This window comes from Coregonus clupeaformis, unplaced genomic scaffold (genome assembly GCF_020615455.1).
Source record: "Coregonus clupeaformis isolate EN_2021a unplaced genomic scaffold, ASM2061545v1 scaf1321, whole genome shotgun sequence".
NCBI classification, from domain to species: Eukaryota; Metazoa; Chordata; class Actinopteri; order Salmoniformes; family Salmonidae; genus Coregonus; species Coregonus clupeaformis.
Genome location: NW_025534775.1, coordinates 66,331 through 74,265, shown reverse-complemented (window position 1 = coordinate 74,265; position 7,935 = coordinate 66,331). Strand labels below are relative to the sequence as shown.

General features: G+C 44.6%; 1 non-coding gene across 1 annotated transcript; it reads left to right on the top strand.

Moving 5' to 3' along the window:
• The first annotated feature begins 899 nt into the window (after positions 1 to 899).
• trnaa-agc lies at positions 900 to 974 on the top strand. Its single transcript has one exon. It is a non-coding gene; the product is annotated as a tRNA-Ala (tRNA).
• Positions 975 to 7,935: the final 6,961 nt, after the last annotated feature.

Sequence of the window (7,935 nt, the reverse complement as noted above, 5' to 3'; positions counted from 1 at the left end):
AATACGTCTTTATTAACGTTGCACTCTAACGCCTGCCTCAGACCACTCATAGACAAGCTAAGTGCGTCGTTAGATCACTGTTTGCCCTCCGGCGTCACTTTACACACAGAAAATATCAGCTAAACATTGAATGAAGATGTTTATCTGTCTCTCTGTGACCGCCGCAAACTTCATAGTTTAATATAAATAGGCTAAAAAGTTTGCTGTTATAAACAAGCGAAGCAAGGACATAAAAAAAAAAATAGCTAGATTATTAGGCTAAATATTGATATCATGACTTTCATGTATGTGCGATCGATAGACCTACCTAATATTAAGCCGTTAAGCTACTTCTGAGCCACTTCAATATCCATATCTATTAGGCTATTAAAGGTTACTATTATCTAAAAGCTCACACATTTCACTGTAGCCTAACCAATAATCTAAAGGTCAACATATCAGGTCTATGGCAACGTCGCTTAACTTGCTACTTCATGGTTAATTATTTTAATTGTTTAATTGTAGAATATCTGTAGGCCTACTTGAAGATCAATTCCTGCCTGCCATTAGGCTACAATGATTTGTTGAGCAATTACGAAAACCATTGTCATCATATCCAATTTGTAGGTCACGTTGATATTTTCTATAGGGAACGAGGTAACGAGCCACTTTGGCTTTATTTATTCTTGTTCACAGTTTACACAAGTAATGAAGAATTTACATTATCAAACATTGCATAAAAAATAGCATTAGAAACATATAGAATACATAACTCATGGCAAACATATAATACAAACACTTAAATACATAATAGGCTACAGAACATTTCATCTCTTGATGGGAAAACTCTATTGTGTAAAAAAGATGACTGAATAGCCATAAATCATTTAAAGAGCTACAGCGAGCTCTTTAGCCTATAGGCCCTCCTGTAGCTCAGTTGGTAGAGCATGGCGCTAGCAATGCCAGGGTTGTGGGTTTGATTCCCTCGGGGGGCCAGTATGAAAAATGTATGCACTAACTGTAAGTCGCTCTGGATAAGAGCGTCTGCTAAATGACTAAAATGTAAATGTCATCAACCTTTTTTTCAAAGTCGTCCGCAGAGAGCGAGGGGGAGGGGGTGGAGGATTAAATAGGGAGGAGAAGGTGGGAAATAGTTTTCTAGAGTTAGAGGCAGAAGCTTGAAATTTAGAGTGGTAGAAAGTGGCTTTAGCAGCTGATACAGAGAAAGAGAAGGTAGAGAGGAGGGAGTGAAAGGATGATAGGTCCTCCGGATGTTTAGTTTTCCTCCATTTTTGCTCAGCTGCCTGCAGCCCTGTTCTGTAAGCTTGCAATGAGTCACTCAGCTACAGAGCAGGAGGGGAGGGCCGAGCCGGCCGGGAGGAAAGGGGACAGTGCGAGTCATAGGATGCGGAAAGGGAGGAGAGTAGGGTCGAAGAGGCAGAATCAGGAGGGAGAAGGATTTAGCAAAAGGGAGAGATGATAGGATAGAAGAGGAGAGAGAAGTGGGAGAGAGAGAGCAAAGATTGCGACGGCGCATGACCATCTGGGTAGGGGCTGAGTGGTTAGGGTTGGAGGAAAAGGAGACAGAAAAGGAACAAAGTAGTGATCAGAGACCTGGAGGGGGATTGCAGTGAGATTAGTAGGCGAGCAGCCTATAGTAAAGATGAGGTCAAGCGTATTGCCTGCCTTGTGAGTTGGAGGGGATTGGGAAAGGGTGAGGTCAAAAGAGGCAAGGAGGGGAAAGAGAGTTGGAAAGAAATGAATCAAAGGCAGACGTCGGGAGGTTGAAGTCACCAAGTACGAAGAGCGGTGAGCCATCGTCAGGAAATGAGCTTCAAGGTGTCAAGCTCATTGAGGAACTCTCCAAGGGCACCTGGTGGGCGATAGATGACAATAATGTTAAGCTTGAGTGGACAAGTGACAGTGACAGCATGGAATTCAAATGAGGAGATGGACAGGTGAGAGAGGGAGAACAGATCAAATCTCCATTTGGGAGAAATGAGTAGACCTGTGCCACAACCGCAATGACCAGATGCTCTCGGACTATGAAAGAAAACATAGTCAGATTAAGAAAGAGCAGCTGGAGTAGCAGTGTTCAAAATTCAATGGACTGAAGGGCAACATAGGCTGAGATGAACTCGCCGTTCTTGACCGCAGATCGGCAGTTCCAAAAATTGCCAGAGACACAGAACTTTACATGGGTTGTGTGTGCAGGGTACACTAAATTAGAAGGGTTGCAGCCAAGGGGTGGGGAGCGTCGGTAAAGCCTACAGGGAGAGGTGCGAACAGGTATAGAAAACACACACATAGTTGACAAAGCTACAAAAGAGGACAATAACATCATCTGTAAATAACTAGCAATAGAATGAAGCACACTGAGATGGTTATATACACTCAGAAAATAGATGAAACCACTCCCCCTCCAATACAGCCACTGATTACCAAAACAACAACATTCACAAATTGCACTGCCCCTTGATCCTGGTTGATGTGTCAACAACTATCTGCAAATTATGAGCAGTCAGCAGTTCATACACCAAGTAGGCCACTGGGAAGACAGACAGTACTTAAAGTAGATGGCCCTAGCTAGCAAAAAGACAGTACTAGACCACAACAGATAAAGACAACAAATATACAGTGCGTTCGGAAAGTATTCAGACCCCTTGCCTTTTTCCACATTTTGTTATGTTACAGCCTTATTCTAAAATTGATTAAATAGTTTTTTACACTCATCAATCTACACACAATACCCCATAATGACAAAGCAAAACCAGGTTTTTAGAAATGTTTGCAAATTTATTACAAATAAAAAATGGAAATATCACATTTACATAAGTATTCAGACCCTTTACTCAGTACTTTGTTGAAGCACCTTTGGCAGCAATTACAGCCTCATGTCCTTTTGGGTATGATGCTACAAGCGTGGCACACCTGTATTTGGGGAGTTTCTCCCATTCTTCTCTGTAGATCCTCTCAAGCGCTGTCAGGTTGGATGGCGAACGTCGCTGCACAGCTATTTTCAGGTCTCTCCAGAGATGTTTGATCGGGTTCAAGTCCGGGCTCTGGCTGGGCCACTCAAGGACATTCATTACATTTGTACATTTCGGTGTTCCTCAAGGTTCCGTTTTAGGACCACTATTGTTTTCACTATATATTTTACCTCTTGGGGATGTTATTCGAAAACATAATGTTAACTTTCACTGCTATGCGGATGACACACAGCTGTACATTTCAATGAAGCATGGTGAAGCCCCAAAATTGCCCTCGCTAGAAGCCTGTGTTTCAGACATAAGGAAGTGGATGGCTGAAAACTTTCTACTTTTAAACTCGGACAAAACAGAGATGCTTGTTCTAGGTCCCAAGAAACAAAGAGATCTTCTGTTAAATCTGACAATTCATCTTGATGGTTGTAAAGTCGTCTCAAATAAAACTGTGAAGGACCTAGGCGTTACTCTTGACCCTGATCTCTCTTTTGACGAACATATCAAGACTGTTTCAAGGACAGCTTTTTTCCATCTACGTAACATTGCAAAAATCAGAAATTTTCTGTCCAAAAATGATGCAGAAAAATTAATCCATGCATTTGTTACTTCTAGATTAGACTACTGCAATGCTCTATTTTCCGGCTACCCGGATAAAGCACTAAATAAACTTCAGTTAGTGCTAAATACGGCTGCTAGAATCCTGACTAGAACCAAGAAATTTGATCATATTACTCCAGTGCTAGCTTCCCTACACTGGCTTCCTGTTAAGGCAAGGGCTGATTTCAAGGTTTTACTGTTAACCTATAAAGCTGTTACATGGGCTTGCTCCTACCTATCTTTCCGAGTTGGTCCTGCCGTACATACCAATACGTACGCTACGGTCACAAGACGCAGGCCTCCTAATTGTCCCTAGAATTTCCTAAGCAAACAGCGGGAGGCAGGGCTTTCTCCTATAGATCTCCATTTTTATGGAACAGTCTGCCCTACCCATGCGAGAGACGCAGACTCGGGGTCTCAACCTTTAAGTCTTTACTGAAGACTTATCTCTTCAGTAGGTCATATGATTGAGTGTAGTCTGGCCCAGGAGTGTGAAGGTGAACGGAAAGGCTGGAGCAACGAACAGCCCTTGCTGTCTCTGCCGGGCCGGTCCCCTCTCCACTGGGGTTCTCTGCCTCTAACCCTGTTGCAGGGGCTGAGTCACTGGCTTTGCTGGTGCTCTTTCATGCCGTCCCTGGGAGGGGTGCGTCACTTGAGTGGGTTGAGTTACTGACGTGATCTTCCTGTTCGGGTTGGCGCCCCCCCCTTGGTTTGTGCTGTGGTGGAGACCTCTGTGGGCTATACTCGGCCTTGTCTCAGGATTGTAAGTTGGTGGTTGGGGATATCCCTCTAGTGGTGCGGGGGCTGTGCTTTGGCGGAGTGGGTGGGGTTATATCCTTCCTGTTTGGCCCTGTCCGGGGTTTCTTCCGGATGGGGCCACAGTGTCTCCGGACCGCTCCTGTCTCAGCCTCCAGTATTTATGCTGCAGTAGTTTATGTGTCGGGGGGCTGGGGTTAGTTGGTTATACCTGGAGTACTTCTCCTGTCTTATCCAGTGTCCTGTGTGAATTTAAGTATGCTCTCTAATTCTCTCGTTCTCTCTTTCTCTCTGAGAACCTGAGCCCCCTAGGACCATACGTCAGGACTACCGGGCATGATGACACCTTGCTGTCCCCAGTCCGCCTGGCCTTGCTGCTATTCCAGTTTCAACTGTTCTGCCTGCGGCCACGAAACCCCTACCTGTCCCAGACCTGCTGTTTTCAACTCTAAATGATCGGCTATGAAAAGCCAACTGAGAGACCTGAGCCCTAGGACCATACGTCGGGACTACCGGCCGTGGTGACTCCTTGCTGTCCCCAGTCCGCCTGGCCTTGCTGCTATTCCAGTTTAAACTGTTCTGCCTGCGGTTATGGAACCCCTACCTGTCCCAGACCTGCTGTTTTAAACTCTAATGATCGGCTATGAAAAGCCAACTGAGATTTATTCCTGATTATTATTTAACCATGCTTGTCACTTATGAACATTTTTGAACATCTTGGCATGGTTCTGTTATAATCTCCACCCGGCACAGCCAGAAGAGGACTGGCCACCCCTCATAGCCTGGTTCCTCTCTAGGTTTCTTCCTAGGTTTTGCCTTTCTAGGGAGTTTTTCCTAGCCACCGTGCTTCTACACCTGCATTACTAGCTGTTTGGGGTTTTAGGCTGGGTTTCTGTACAGCACTTCGAGATATTAGCTGATGTAAGAAGGGCTATATAAAATAAAATTGATTGATTGATTGATTGATTCAGAGAATTGTCCTGAAGCCACTCCTGCATTGTCTTGGCTGTGTGCTTAGGATTGTTGTCCTGTTGGAAGATGAATCAAATTTTATTTTTCACATGCGCCGAATAAGACAGGTGTAGACCTAACCGTGAAATGCTTACTTACAAGCCCTTAACCAATAATGTAGTTCAAGAAATAGAGTTAAGAAAATATTTACTAAATAAACTAAAGTAAAAAATAAAATAAAAAGTAGCACAATAAAATAACAATAACGCGGCTATATACAGGGGGTACTGGTACCGAGTCAATGTGCGAGGGTACAGGTTAGTCAAGGTAATTTGTACATGTACAGTGGGGGAAAAAAGTATTTAGTCAGCCACCAATTGTGCAAGTTCTCCCACTTAAAAAGATGAGAGAGGCCTGTAATTTTCATCATAGGTACACGTCAACTATGACAGACAAATTGAGAAAATAACATTTTTTATGAATTTTTTTGCAAATGATGGTGGAAAATAAGTATTTGGTCACCTACAAACAAGCAAGATTTCTGGCTCTCACAGACCTGTAACTTCTTCTTTAAGAGGCTCCTCTGTCCTCCACTCGTTACCTGTATTAATGGCACCTGTTTGAACTTGTTATTAGTATATAAGACACCTGACCACAACCTCAAACAGTCACACTCCAAACTCCACTATGGCCAAGACCAAAGAGCTGTCAAAGGACACCAGAAACAAAATTGTAGACCTGCACCAGGCTGGGAAGACTGAATCTGCAATAGGTAAGCAGCTTGGTTTGAAGAAATCAACTGTGGGAGCAATTATTAGGAAATGGAAGACATACAAGACCACTGATAATCTCCCTCGATCTGGGGCTCCACGCAAGATCTCACCCCGTGGGGTCAAAATGATCACAAGAACGGTGAGCAAAAATCCCAGAACCACACGGGGGGACCTAGTGAATGACCTGCAGAGAGCTGGGACCAAAGTAACAAAGCCTACCATCAGTAACACACTACGCCGCCAGGGACTCAAATCCTGCAGTGCCAGACGTGTCCCCCTGCTTAAGCCAGTACATGTCCAGGCCCGTCTGAAGTTTGCTAGAGTGCATTTGGATGATCCAGAAGAGGATTGGGAGAATGTCATATGGTCAGATGAAACCAAAATAAAACTTTTTGGTAAAAACTCAACTCGTCGTGTTTGGAGGACAAAGAATGCTGAGTTGCATCCAAAGAACACCATACCTACTGTGAAGCATGGGGGTGGAAACATCATGCTTTGGGGCTGTTTTTTCTGCAAAGGGACCAGGACGACTGATCCGTGTAAAGGAAAGAATGAATGGGGCCATGTATCGTGAGATTTTGAGTGAAAACCTCCTTCCATCAGCATGGGCATTGAAGATGAAACGTGGCTGGGTCTTTCAGCATGACAATGATCCCAAACACACCGCCCGGGCAACGAAGGAGTGGCTTCGTAAGAAGCATTTCAAGGTCCTGGAGTGGCCTAGCCAGTCTCCAGATCTCAACCCCATAGAAAATCTTTGGAGGGAGTTGAAAGTCTGTGTTGCCAGGCGACAGCCCCAAAACATCACTGCTCTAGAGGAGATCTGCATGGAGGAATGGGCCAAAATACCAGCAACAGTGTGTGAAAACCTTGTGAAGACTTACAGAAAACGTTTGACCTGTGTCAATGCCAACAAAGGGTATATAACAAAGTATTGAGAAACTTTTGTTATTGACCAAATACTTATTTTCCACCATAATTTGCAAAAAATTCATTAAAATCCTACAATGTGATTTTCTGGAAAAAAAATTCTCATTTTGTCTGTCATAGTTGACGTGTACCTATGATGAAAATTACAGGCCTCTCTCATCTTTTTAAGTGGGAGAACTTGCACAATTGGTGGCTGACTAAATACTTTTTTCCCCCACTGTAGGTAGGGGTAAAGTGACTATGCATAGATAATAAACAGCGAGTACCAGCAGTGTAAAAACAGAAGGGTGGGGGGTGTCATTGTAAATAGTCTGGGTGGCCATTTGATGAATTGTTCAGCAGTCTTATGGCTTGGGGGTAGAAGCTGTTAAGGAGCCTTTTGGACCTAGACTTGGCGCTCGGTAGCAGAGAGAACAGTCTATGACTTGGGTGACTGGAGTCTTTGACAATTTTTTGGGCCTTCTTCTGACACCGCCTAGTATATAGGTCCTGGATGGCAGGAAGCTTGGCCCCAGTGATGTACTGGGCTGCACGCACTACCCTCTGTAGCGCCTTACGGTCGGATGCCGAGCAGTTGCCATACCAGGCGGTGATTCAACTGGTCAGGATGCTCTCGATGTTGCAGCTGTATAACTTTTTGAGGATCTGGGGACCCATGCCAAATATTTTCAGTCTCTTGAGGGGGAAAGGTGTTGTCGTGCCCTCTTCACGACTGTCTTGGTGATGTGGACACCAAGGAACTTGAAACTCTCGACCCGCTCCACTACAGCCCCATCGATGTGAATGGGGGTGTGTTCGGCTCTCCTTTTCCTGTAGTCCACGATCAGCTCCTTTGTCTTGCTCACGTTGAGGGAGATGTTGTTGTCCTGGCACCACACTGCCAGGTCTCTGACCTCCTCCCTATAGGCTGTCTCGTCATTGTCGGTGATCAGGCCTACCACTGTTGTGTCGTAAGCAAACTTAAT